The sequence below is a fragment of the Vanessa tameamea genome, chromosome Z (genome assembly GCF_037043105.1).
Source record: "Vanessa tameamea isolate UH-Manoa-2023 chromosome Z, ilVanTame1 primary haplotype, whole genome shotgun sequence".
Taxonomy (NCBI): domain Eukaryota; kingdom Metazoa; phylum Arthropoda; class Insecta; order Lepidoptera; family Nymphalidae; genus Vanessa; species Vanessa tameamea.
Window position 1 is genome coordinate 6,667,382 of NC_087341.1, and position 14,268 is coordinate 6,681,649.

Below are 14,268 nucleotides of genomic sequence, written 5' to 3' on the forward strand. Positions count from 1 at the left end.
TTATTTAACGAATGTTTCTCTAGTTTTATTAGGTGCACAGGTGTCAAAATTAAATCCAACCAATGCACATTTATTCAAGATTTCCTTCAAATTCTTATGAAAATAAATTAGAAACATGACAAAAATGGTGCTTGTTTTGATGATATTATAATTTCCAATATACTTTTCTATCAACTGAACAATCTCGGACTGCATCATCTGATCTACTCTCGTAATTGAAAACACTAAAATTAGTTAAGCAATCATATTCTTACTTAAGTCTAAGATATTAAATAGACTCAGACATAGTAAATAGAGACTAATAAGATATGATACTGCGGTTTCGTAACATTAAATCTGTCTTTATTACATCAACATATAAACAAACATATATTTGAATATGACACGTAGCTAACGTACGTGCAATACAAAGTCTGGATATTCTCTAAAAATAGGTTCGCTGTAAAAACTGAACTACTAGCGAGAAAACGGGAAATGCAACAGGAAGGTGGATGATGTTTCCGATACTTCCATACGGCGCTGGGGAACATATTCAATAGCAGTAGCGATACCACGGATCCATCCAGGAAATGTAAATAGTATAAACAGCTTTAGAAATAAACTATCGCATCTCGTTCACTGTCCTCACATTTCTATTTATCAAGATCACACTTTGATTGGCACGACACATAATCATGACGGGTGCATACACAATATTACCGAGCAATTGCATTCAAAGGCCTTTCTCATTGAAATTAGTTCAAGTGATTGGTATATAATGCTTCTCTATCAACCATTGGGCACAATATTGCTGTGCACTTGCAAATTAACATGACCTACATGGTGTTATGTGTGTCGCATTGTTTTTTCCTCTATTCTATATCTGTGATGTGATTTATATGTTTAACTTGAGGTTAGAAACTAATTTATATTGTCATCTGAAATTTAATTGTGTGCGAAATTTCAGCAGGTCGGCTCGGTGATGATTAAATTAATATTGGAGATTTAAAGCCTCAAAAAATAATGCTTGGTTACTATTTTTTTAAACCGAAACGTTTTTTGAATATAGTAACCGAAATTCGTTTGTGATTCAATTTAGTTTGCATTAAAAATATATAAAAGATTCGTTGTTTAATTTTAAAACGAATTTCAGGTTGATAATTTAAATAATAATAATTCGTTTAAAGAAAAATAACAATTTCGTTTCTTCTCTCTGAATCAAACTTTCCTTTGTGTATTTTTCATTTTCGAACATATGCACTTTTACATATCCATCAACAAAAATCTTCTACAATTTTAAATTACAATCTCGCAATAATCCTAATATGAAAGAAATTAAACTTCCATTGCGGTGTTAAATAACAAATTGTTGAATGGGAATTAAATTCCTATGGACTATTTTAAACCGGGACGTCCGGTAGCAATCAAACATAATCTGATTTGCTGCGTTTTGAGCGAGTTCACAGTTCTGCATCAAGCGGCTGCATTTATCGATAACTCGATAGAAGTGGTTTTGAAATGTCCCTCGGATATGATTTTTACCCTTCTAATAATATTTTATTCACCATTTCATATTCTACGTTATTTATGTACACATTTAAAAAATGAGAAATGTTTAAATATGTATGAAACGAATTATCTAAATAATGCAATAAGTATTTGGTTTATTTTACCGCGGTATTTATTTCGGTAATCATAACTCTAATTATTATAAATTAATAAACATTTAAATAAACTATCAATATGATCTATGATAAAAAAAAAATATAGTAGAATAAAACGGTAAAGTTTTTTCTTTTAATATTGTCGATTGTAACTTGATTGCATCTTTCAAAAGGTATTTTCAACATTTTTTCACATATTTTTCAACACTTCCTCACACTTTTATAAATACTTCCTTCGAAATACTTCCATTCATAAATAAGTCTAAACCATGCTAGCCATGTATTCAAACAACTACGAATTTATTTGACCCACGCTTATGCTTGTGTCATACATGTCATGAGCCTTCAATTTACAAGATAGTTTGACGTTTATATTATTATTTTTATTTATGGCTATTGCTCCGTTCGTTACGATCGTAGCGTTTAGTTATAAGTACAATATGTCAACATATCCAAGGAAAATCTCTTAGTTAAATAACCCAAAAATTATAAGAATAATAAAACAATTGTAGTTGTTCAATTCAAGTTTCCTTAAGATTTAAACTTCCCAAATCGTATGGTTTAAGCTGTTCATCGGAACATGCGTTCAGTGATATGATCATTATTACTACATTATAGGTTAATTTTGTAAAAACCAAAAAAAATATGTCACAATCAATATTAGAAAGTGAATGTAGATGATGAATGAATTAAAACGAGCGTAGTAAACACACAATGTATTTCAGATTGTGTTGATAACCTCACAATATATGCATGGCTTTATCGAGAAACTATCTGCAAATTCAAATAAGCTGTCACTAGTGCGGCGCCAGACGCCGATATCCTGACAATAGGGGCAACTCTTGACCTGCCTTTGTTACATTGATTACTGGAAGAGGATATGAACTGCGCTCAGTAGTTTATTTAGATTATGATATAACTTAGTGTGCGGTTTGATTTTAGGTTTAATAAAGCTTATTAATATATTACGTAATGGAAGTTCCTGAAATACATATACATAAAATACATTTATTAAATAAAAATACAGACATGATATATAGACTATTTTATAAAGACAACCCTTTATTTTATAATACTGTATAAAAAGATGTCTGTTAGTCATAATGTAGTTAGTTGATAGCACTAAACTTCTTTAAAAAAAAGAAAGCGAATAATCAATCAAATATAAACTCTAAATAATGAATATAGAGAATAATTTGTTAACCACAATTATTGTTACTTATATTCAATTGTAGAATACTATTATTGAATCAAATACGAAGATTTTATTAATAAAATAACAATATTAAGCAAATTAAACTTTTTAATATAGCTGTTAATTCAGGAGGTCATCTCTTATAGTTTTATCGATACGAACGTAAATAAAGGTTAACCCTTGGCCCGTTTAATGCTCCTGCGCCGGAAACAGTACATTAAACGCGTTAAAGTCAAGCGTGATCGATCACCGCCGGTTCATCGACGTCCAATTACCGTTATCGAGTCGCAAACTCAAAATCGATAAGTCGTAATGAATGTATTATCTTTATCGCTAGTGTTTGTCTATTAGTTAGGCCGAGCTATTAAAAAAATACTTTTAATATCATCACTAATTAGTCTAGCCCTACATTAAAACTTATCTACCCATATTCAGAACAAGAGATAAGGTCTACACAATAATCGAAAACGATTGAAAGTAGCCTGCTTGTATTTATTGTTTTTACTCGTTGGTATGGACTGTATGGCTATGTAATTCTTATTATTTGAATCTGACATCTTAGTTCCCGAGATTATGTTTATATACGATTAAGGATTGCTTAATTCATATTTCTTACGTTAGTAATGTCTATGGCTACTGGTGGCCTCTTACAATTAGGTGATCTTTTTGTATGTCTTTGCTTTCCTATACAAAAAAAAAAAAAACTTTTTTCTATTGATCGCCAATCACGCGAGACGGAAATTGTTGATTTTTGAGATAAAACGTTCTCACTCAAAGGATACCTTTTTTATCCTGCCTTTATCAGTAATACAGACAGATTAAACATAAATATTGCGTATATAAAACATGCTCATATTGTAATACAAGATAGATACTTTAAGTAAAGCTAATTACTGTGACTTATAAACTTTTAAAATAATGAATCACTAGTATTATTTGTACAATTAACTCAACCTCAAATTTGAGTTAGTTCTGACACGACTACAGCCCTGGATCGGGAGAGATTATTACTTTTTCATCTTTATGTTACCTAACGATCCTATCTACCTATCCCCTTAACATATTACTTCACTATCTATTCTGTGTATTTATACCATTGATAAACCAGAAAGAGACCTTACATTGTATTGTGATTAAAGGTAGCGTACAACAATAATTTGGGTCGTATAATCACTATTATCTGATACAAAACATGATTCCAGAAGAAAAAGTAATTAAACATTATTTCCTCTTTTACCAAATTTATTATATGTATAAGGCAATTAATTAAAACAAATTAATAATATAATCCATGCAGCCGTTCGAATGTAATTATACTTATTATTTATATGAGTGACTAATGCAATACATGCATATAATGTGTGGTTCAATTATTTTTATCAAAAATGTCAGAAAGCTTAACGCACGTGCCAACAACTGTCCAAAGTTACAACTCAATCGGATGAACGATACGCCAATTATATAATACAAATAAACAGGAGAGGTTTTTTTATTATATATGCGGTTGGCGGTCTTGCAAATGAGCCACCTAAATAACTATCATCAAAAGTGATCACCATCATAGACAATGGCGCTTTAAGAAATATTAACCATTCCGTACATCTCCAATGGCCACCAAACTTAGGAACTAAAATGTTATGTCCGTTGTGCATGTGGTTACACTGGCTCACTCAAAATCCAAACTGGAACGCAACAGTACTGACGATTGCTGTTTGGCAGTAGAATATCTGAAGAGTAGATGGTACCCAGATGGGCTTGCACAAAGCATTACCATCAAGTGATATAAAATATATTACACTTATTGTTTGACGTGTTTTTTTTATTTTTATAATGGCGTTTTTAAATCTACAATTACAATTTAATTTTACATCAATAAGTATTGTAAATAAAAGCTACGAAATAAATGACATAACCTAACTAAAAAAAAAATCGAGTATCTTGGTCACGATTTCACATTTTCATTACTCAACCGATCATCATGATAGTTTGCCTACGTTGTCAGGAATCAAGATAAGTCATAGGGACCTACCTAACACCTATCCAAATTGGTCATATAATACAGTCAGCTGATTTATTTAAAATATTTTACATCTATTGCCGCGGATGGATTCATTAAACACAATCCACACCCATCAAAATTAATTAACTAATGCAGCGTGGCTAACGATTAATGTTTGATAATGCTAAATATACTTTAGTTAAAGTAATTTATGAAATAAAATTACCAACTGAATACACATTCGATTCGTATATTTCGATATTATACTACTATTGTTGAAACGTTCATTCACCTTTGATTCAAGGAGACATCTCAGGAACACGCAAGATGCTTTTTCCAGATGTCGTTCGTAAGCATCCGGAAAAAAAAATGGTACATAAGATTATATACTACTTGCCTACTCAAATATACTTAGAATTAACTTAATATTTTTAATTGTATCAGACATAATACTTTTTTTTTATTAATATAATGTTCTAAACAATAACTAAGTGGACATTACTTGGTTCCGTAGATATAATATCTATCAATTCTTTTAATATTAGTATAATCTTTTGAGGACGATGACACTACTCATTTGGCATATTTTTCTAAGTATAATCCATATATAACATTATTTGGTAAACTGACTAAATTAACAATTGTATGCCGAAATATAATCTTATTGATAATAGTTATAAGAACTAATATTGTTTACTGCAAATCGGGTACTGTATAGGGGAAGGCGACCCTCCTTCGTGACTCATCCGTACCAGCTGGCGTGCTTAGGGCGTCTGCATACCTAGACACTACCAAATGATATATTGTAAAGGGGATTACACACGCGATACATTTTTGCAACACTGACTCTTCAACACGGAATAATATTTTTACATTGTGGAAATTTTAATTAAAATCGTAACCAAATAATAGGGCCTATATTATTTGTATTTATTTAGAAATATAACAAATTATACAATATTCTTAAATACATGATAATAATAATTATTAAAATTAGTCATTAAAATATGTTTAATGTTATTAAATATAGCTGTCATGAATATGAGCCACAAAACTAGAAAGGGGCGAGCCCTAACCGAAATGAGCACGACAAGAGAGCCCTTTTATGAATCTTTGTCGCGTGAAATGCCTGCTTTGCAGCCAAGCCCGACTTCAGTCGACTTTTATAAACGCAGAAACACATTTTAAATCTTTAAAATACTTAAAATCATGTCATATAAACGTTCCTATTAAATGTAGTATTTTCTTTATTACGCAATATTCGAAAACCACTGCGGATAAAAGCCATTATTACTTATTGTTTGCCAGTATGTACACAAAACCCCCAAAAGAACATTTAAATGAAGGAAATACCCACGTTCAGTCAGGGGTTGCCTTTGTGATGTACAAAGTTTCGTGTTTTCATTTGGATCAGTCATCAGAAATCTGCATAAGCGGTAGGGCGGGCGTGTAGTCGCATGGGTTACACAGGAAAAATATTGTTCCGATTTGATAATAGAACATTATGTTTTAATTGTACACTCAGTAATAACATGTTCACCAAGAAAAGGAGCCCATAGTGAAATAAAACAATTCTAGTAAAGAATGAAAATCGAACACATGTCTTCCGTTTAAAAATTACGACGAAATCTTCAACGATCGATATTTAATGATCCTCATAGCTAACACATTCGAAATAAAATTAAAGTGTTTGTCACATGAACATGTATAAGTATATATACACACATATAGAGCACTCGCGGCAAATACATTGACTAATCCTTTCTTTGTTCGCGTCTAAGGGTCACACCCCTAAATATTACATCGACTTGAAGTTACAGTATTACCTGAGAATAAGTATCCAACTGTTACAGATATATTTGTAGTATTTACGTATACCTTTGGTTTTAATTTTTGTGATATAAATTCACGTGTTATTAGTAACACAACATATTCAATTATAATACGCACAAAAATTAATCGCAATTTAATATGTTATTATATACAGCATATTAGTGTCCAGAAGGGTAAAACGTATAGTTTGAAATTTTGCCACGTGTGCTTTGGAAGGCTTACATATTTTTGCTTACAAAGCCTTTGTGGTAATTCTATCAGGCAAGCAAAGGATAGTCAACATTTATTCGTAAATCAATAGTCTTTTTCGTCGTGAAATTTATCATGTAATAGAGACATCAAATGCTCGAAATAATCTTATAAATTTGTATTTAATTTCCTTGAATTTCAGAGACCACAGTCGTAACGGTTAATGGATCCATTTACTATAATTTTAATCCAATGAATGAATTGAAATGAATATATTTCGACCGGTCAACGTGAAAACCTAGGTTTTTTTACATGAAGAATCCGCTGTATGTTGCTGTAAAACACTAACTTCTATACACGTAATGCTTCAAAGTAGGAATGACTAGTAAAAATTATGATTCCCGTAGGCCTTAAAAAAACGACCCATTTTCCACCTCTAAAAACATTTTCAAGTTAAATTATATTATTTCATACATACATATATATTCGAATATAAAATATCATTTTGATTTTAAATCTTATTAATTTTAAGATTAATTGGAAAAACGGAGGATTAACCGATGGTTACGGGATCAAACTCACGTCAAGCATCGCTGTTTTTTTTTATTTGTATGTATAATTCATCTCACACTTGACATTTTTCTTGTATCGTTCAACAAGCTGGATTCAGGTCTAAACCATTACTTACAAAAGAAAAGGAGGTTTTAGCCTAGCAATGGGGCATTAATAGACAACCATTTTACTTTTTATTTACTTGTTAAAACTTTGGTATATACTGTATATATTATTTGGCTAATATGAAACCGACACCGTTTTAATTATCTTCTGTAGTATTGTTTACTAATGTAGTTTATGGATATGTTTCATTAATTTAATAATAAGACCGACTAACATGAATATCGCGTGTCGATTATAATTTTAAAAGTATGGTAACAGTAGTTTTCTACGTTATATTGAGATGGATTGACCGCGGCGGTCTCGAGCGCCCGACATTAATGACTCCACTCCATTAATTTCCTAAGGCATAACAACAGCTACTGTAAACATTGTCAAAGATGTTTATTAAACTACAGCGGTCTTTGTTGATCATAACGGGAAGTATATTGAACGCTTAAACTTTTGAAACTAGTAACACTAAATTTGTTGTATTGGAGTTGTCACATTGAATATGTTTGCTGATTTTATTTTTGACTTAATTACCTCCCCGAATTATTTTGACATTTAATATAGTTAAATAATTAATCTAGCGAAAACGTATTTCATTTCATATTACTTAACCCTTTCTACGTTTACTATGTCTGTATTTTCCTATCTTTTTTCCAGGCAGTGGAAACCTTCATAACCGGGGAAATCGGGGGAAACCGGATTATGTGGGATTCTTGCCCACTAAAACCACTGCAATGGCCGTCCTTGGCACGGATCCGAGAGGTTGCGGGATCGTGTCAATATTACGGATCTGCGGCCCCTCACGTGCAGTGCTCTGCTGGTGTATCGGCGGAGCTCTTCTCAGGATAATCTCGCCCCCCACACTTTTCGCTAGTACGTCCGTACGCAGTAGTAACTTCTATATACGTAATGCTTCAAATTAGGAGGTGCTGCCGTTAGCACGAGGCCATCCCGGCTGCCGTCTTCCTTAGGGCGATCCGAAATAGGGAACGTGAGGACCCCGCCTCACACGTCCACGGCCCCAGGGTCACGTCCTATCCTTTAAGCCCGAACGTCGGGGGTGTGGGAATGCGAAGTCGACGCCTTCGTCATCAACGCCGAGCAAGATCGGCCTTTTCCCGTTCCCTCTCCGTTGTCATTATCATAACTTTCAAAGAGCACACAACCTGACGTTATTAGTAAGAATAATCCCATCAAAAACATAAATGTAAAAATGAGAGCCAAGTCCAATATTATGATATATACCTTGGTTGTTGACTTTAACGACAAAAGAAGTGAGATCTAAATGGGTGCCAAGTTCAATGGTCCTTCCTGAAATGTATTTATAACTACATAAAATATCATTTCTTCTTATAACTTAGGATAATGTATTGTTGCCTAAGGTCTGTCTTGGCTAGTTCTTGACGATATTTAGACGTTAATATCTAAACAACCGTTTGAGATGCGTTTATGAAATTTGAAACACGTATGTATCTCGCGAGTTTCAATACATGAGCCAAACTTGATACATTTATGTCAAATAGTTTTTGAGTTATGAGGAGGTCAAAAGTGGCTCCAAATGGTTCGTGTATCGTGTAATATTACACACGGTGCTGCTCGCCAGTTCTGTTACTTGAACTTGGCTGACACGCTACCGCGTGTCTAGATATGCGAAAGATGGCCGGACTGAAGCAAGTCTCATAGACTCGTTTTTTTTTTTTTTTTTATGTTAAGAGGTTGCAAACGAGCAGGAGGCTCACCTGATGGAAAGTGACTATCACCGCTCATGGACATCTGGAACACCGGGGGGCTTGCAGGTGCGTTGCCGGCCTTTCAGGAAAGAGTACGCTCTTTACTTGAAGGTTGCCAAGTCGTATCGGTTCGGAAAAACCGCCGGCGAAAGCTGGTTCCACAGAGTGGTTGTGCGAGGCAGAAAAGTCTTAAAAATCGCGCTGTTGTGGATTAATACTCGTTCATTTAAAAAAAATTAAAATACCATGTAATAGGCGTATTTGCATTTTTAGTCTAAATAACGTTCTCTATTCACACTTTTGTTCTTATAAATTGCATCTGCACAGATGCTCGTGACTAATTTCTGAACGGCCAATGTAGATGGCACTTACAATGTATTCGATATAGCACAAACAAATTGATGACGGTTTTAAATTACTTTCAACTTAAATATATTTATTATGAAACACTATGTATTTCTATGTATTTATTAGTTATTGTTTAACTTATAAAACTGATAGAATTGATCTTTTAACATTTTTGGAAGTGTGTGTGTGTTCAGTGGAAGTCTAAAAGTAAGTAGTAGAAAAAGAAAGGTTGGTAATACAGAAAAAATATAAGACGAATACTTGGAATATAAAGTAAGTACACAACAATATTGTGACGTTTACGTCATAAATTTTTCTAAGCTCAAAATTTATAAAACGTTTCATATAAAATAACTACAAGTGGAAGTATGTGTAGCGTTGTGTCTATAGTGTGTAGTCAATATTTCACAACGTCGGCGGCGCGGGCGCTGTAAAGCGCTATGAATAATTTTAATGCCTTCGATTTATTGCCAGGACGTATACGACGTAATATTACACCATTCGAACGGAGAATAAGGCAGAAATACTATGAGTTAGTGGTACACAGTTTATGTTTAATATGGTTATGATGAGAACGAAGATTCAATAAATTATTATCATGTTGTTTTGGTGGATGATTCTTCGAAGAGTCTTCAAGTAAATAATATTTGAGCTTTATCGGAAACGAAACTAAGTAAACTATATGGATCCAATAAAACGAATCTACATATATGGATCAGTGGACGATTGTATAACCACTATTCTTTGATTCGATGAAATTTCGTTTTGTTATTAAAATGACATGACTACTCCACAGTGCAATTGTGTTGCAATAATTTCATTGGTTCATTTTCATCTAGCTAAGTGAACGTTCCTTCGTTTTCAATTTGACTTCGTGTGTTCAAATGATTCTGCAACATCGTAACTATACATGTATACATTTGACCTATTTATTATGAAGTAGCTATACAAAAAAAAAAGTACCCGACTTTTTAAAATAAATGTAAAGATGAATGAAAGAAATATGACGTTCAAATTCTATATTTGAATTAAAACATTTATATCCTTTTTATAATGACAGCAACTCCTATAGGTAGCGTTCTATTCGATTTCAATATTGATCATATACAAGTTTATAATATTATAATATAAGTTGACTTCTATACAATTCTTTTAGTAAAAGTAAATTAGATCACTTTCTAATTTTATGTAAATAAATGTTTTCATATTGTAATTACAAAATCATGTTAAAAACATTTATATTCTATGTTTCTTTATGTTTTAAGGATTCTAACAGAACACTTATCGGATTAATATGCCGTCAAAAAGAAAAGTGTCGGTCTAGACGCTTTTATGGCGAGCTCTCGCCAAACTATAACAGTACCAACCAAAACCTATGTATATCAAAATAAAATAAACGTCCTGTGGGTATATTCATATTTCGCATATTATATACGTATAAAAAATATACTAAATATTTTACTAGCATTTATTTACTTACATATAAAAAGTACACTTTTTAATGATTCGTCAATATAAACTATTTTTAAAATAAGCACACGTCATCTAGTAAGGAGTAACAGGATAAATAATAGTAGCAATACATGAATGAAATAATCTTTGTAAAATTTTATGATCACTCGTGCGAAAAAATTGCACTTTGAACGTCGACGAAACTGTTATCGGAAATTTGGAAGTAAAATTAAAATGGATATAAGTAAGAAAGTGTTGTATTATAAATAAAAATATATTAATCATAAACTATTAATATAGCTGAGTTATTAGCAAATCGCATGAAATACGTAAATCTAAGGTTTGTTTATCATTTTTCCTACTTCCATCAGAATAGGTTATAGTCTTATCACAATAAATTGTATCCAACGCGAAGAGACTGGTTAAATGGATCAAACAAACAAACATACTCTTTCGCTTTATGATATGAGTATAAATCACATCAATATAAGAAGCTTCTCGGAATTAAACCTTATTTACAACAATCTCTCAAAATCTCAATTTTTATTTTGAACGAAAACTCTTTTCTTATATTTTACTTTTATATCGATATTGATATTTATTATAAATAAGTACTTATATCAGTACAATTATAGCAAGTTTTTAGAACGATATGACTGTTTCTATTGTTTTTACAAAATACTAGTTTTACGACCGCGGCTTCATCCGCATCTGAGAGGTGTCTACATACCTAAAAATAATTAACAAAAAGTAATCTATGAGGACATAGGATTCAAGCTTGTTTCATACCGAATTTTATCAAAATTAGTTTAATGATTCAGCCGTGAAAGCTTAACATAGAGTTAATATTAGTATAAATGATTAATTAGACAGTTGTCCGTCTCGGGTCATCGAAGCATTGTAAAGAAGATTTCGCATACGAAATATGGGTGTGGGCTATGGACTCAACAATTGACGGAAATATTTTTTTTAAAGTTTGAATATTAAATGTTATTTGGTTAACAAGGGCGTGTACCCTGTGTATCGGTGTGTATCGATAATGCCCAATTTTAATATAATACATCAAAACCAATATCACACAATCTATGAATACATTTTTTAATAATATTGATAATCAAATTAATTATTTTGATTGATAACAGTTCTTAAAACGATAGCCATTCTCTTAAAATCTCGTATCGATATATTTACTCGATTCTAATTAGTAAATGTTGCCAATAGGAAAATCATTAGTCATTACTATGCGTAACGTACTTGGCAGACTTTATTTTGTATTAAGATTGTAGTAAATGTTTACAAATATTTATAAACGGTTATCATGCGTTATAATTCTTATACGTTTATTTTTAAGGCAATAATCAACTAATATTTCTCTTAAAATTTACTTTTGTTAAATATCTTACACCTAAAACCCGACCAAATAAGACATTATCGTATAATCAACATCTATTAAAATCAAACAAAGATATGTATTTGGCTAATAAACAAGTAATAATAAATTTTATTTTGTTCATGCAAGTGTAAATACATATATACAAGAAAACTGATGAAATGACGTAGAAACGAGTAAAATAATATAAAGAAATAAATTATAGTTAATCAAGGACTTTCATTATTATTTTTAATGTTCATAATAACATAAATATACTATACTCTTAAAATCTATTCCTTATAAAAATACATTCACTACGTAATGCTCAGCGTAAGCCGTAATCGATCACTGAAGGGAAATGATTTTCTCGGACGGAGTTAAATCGCTAAGCGCCAAAGTTCTAACCTAACAACTTACACACTAAGCCTCTTAGTATTATTACTTACTTTAAAACAATTACAGATGTAACATTAAATCTAAGCTACAAATTGAAATCATTCGATATCTTGGGCGTTCTAAAATTAGAGGAATTTGGTTTTTATCTATAGAAGAATATCATTCATCAATCTATCATTTATACAAATATCGACTCAAATGATACTTTAATTAAACTTTTCATTACGCTCTTTGTATTGATTATCGAAGAGCTAGTTCGCTGCAATCGTTCGCTAAGCACATATATAAATTAATAAAGTATGTGTATATTTACATATCCTACGAGATAATGCCTGTAGTTGCCTTTTATAAATTTCCGGTTACCGATAATGATGTTTGAGTAATAAATAATAATTTTAACCTTTATCTGAGCAATCTAAGTTAGGAATATTTGGTGTACATTTTTATTTTTTTTTGCATTTAAGTAGCAATATCAATTAATGAGAACGAAAATAAATCAACATCAAAAAAATATAATATAATACCTGTAGATATTTAATTTTATTTTTTTATTTAATCATGTAAGAATCAAAGTTGCGTCGTATGACTATATAGAGTTTTTAATTTGATATTGATATAAATATAATTATAAAAATAATTTCAGATCGTTTTAATCCAACGTATACTCAGCAATAAACAAAACAAGTCTACATTTATTATCGAGATATAAGCAGATTGCGAACAAATAAATTCATGTTTTTTTTAAATAACGTTCAGACATTTTAGATTTTTTTCTCTTAAAACATCATTAATGCATTGTAAATATTTTAAAGTTGCAAACAGTTGTCTTGATTAAGGACGAATAGTGTAAACATTCAAATTAAGCGTATCAAAAACAATTAAACACTTACAAACTACGCCGGTAACTTTGTCCTATTTAGATGTTGAAAGTCTTATAACCTCGTAACACACAGTCTATCAACACGCAAGTAAACAAATACCGAACCGGATAGAGTTTTTTTGTTCACAAAACGAATCGATGATTAAAAAATTCGCCGATACACATTTCGTAAGACATGACGCACTGAAACGCGGCTCGTTTGTCGCCTATGCTTCAACTGCGGTCCGTCGGTGCGGGAGTCACTGTACTCGAAGTAACTTGTGTAGGCGGAAGTGTGTGTAGTAATGTCCTGTGATTTCTTCGTATGAATCAGTCACCTAGCGACCTCTATCGCTTTTAAAGATAACTTTGATAATTCTTATGATAAGCGACATCTTCCATCCACATTAGAAACTAAATATTTGCATTCATATTACATGTGTTTGAAGTTTTATTACTAGTTCCCGCTAGAGGGCATTAGCTGCATAATATCCATACTAATATTATATGGGTTGGTCTGACTGCCTGTTACGTTTACGCTTAAATAAATAAACCAATTTTCATGGAATTTGGTACGGATTAAGTT

General features: G+C 31.6%; 1 protein-coding gene across 1 annotated transcript in view; it reads right to left on the minus strand.

Moving 5' to 3' along the window:
• The window catches only part of Pico (pico), a 107,454-nt gene extending 93,502 nt beyond the window's left edge, over nt 1–13,952 (minus strand). Inside the window, exon 1 of the mRNA XM_026641753.2 lies at nt 13,714–13,952. The gene's annotated coding sequence lies outside the window, so the exon portion shown is untranslated. The remainder of the gene's footprint in view (nt 1–13,713) is intronic.
• Between the last annotated feature and the right edge of the window lie 316 nt (nt 13,953–14,268).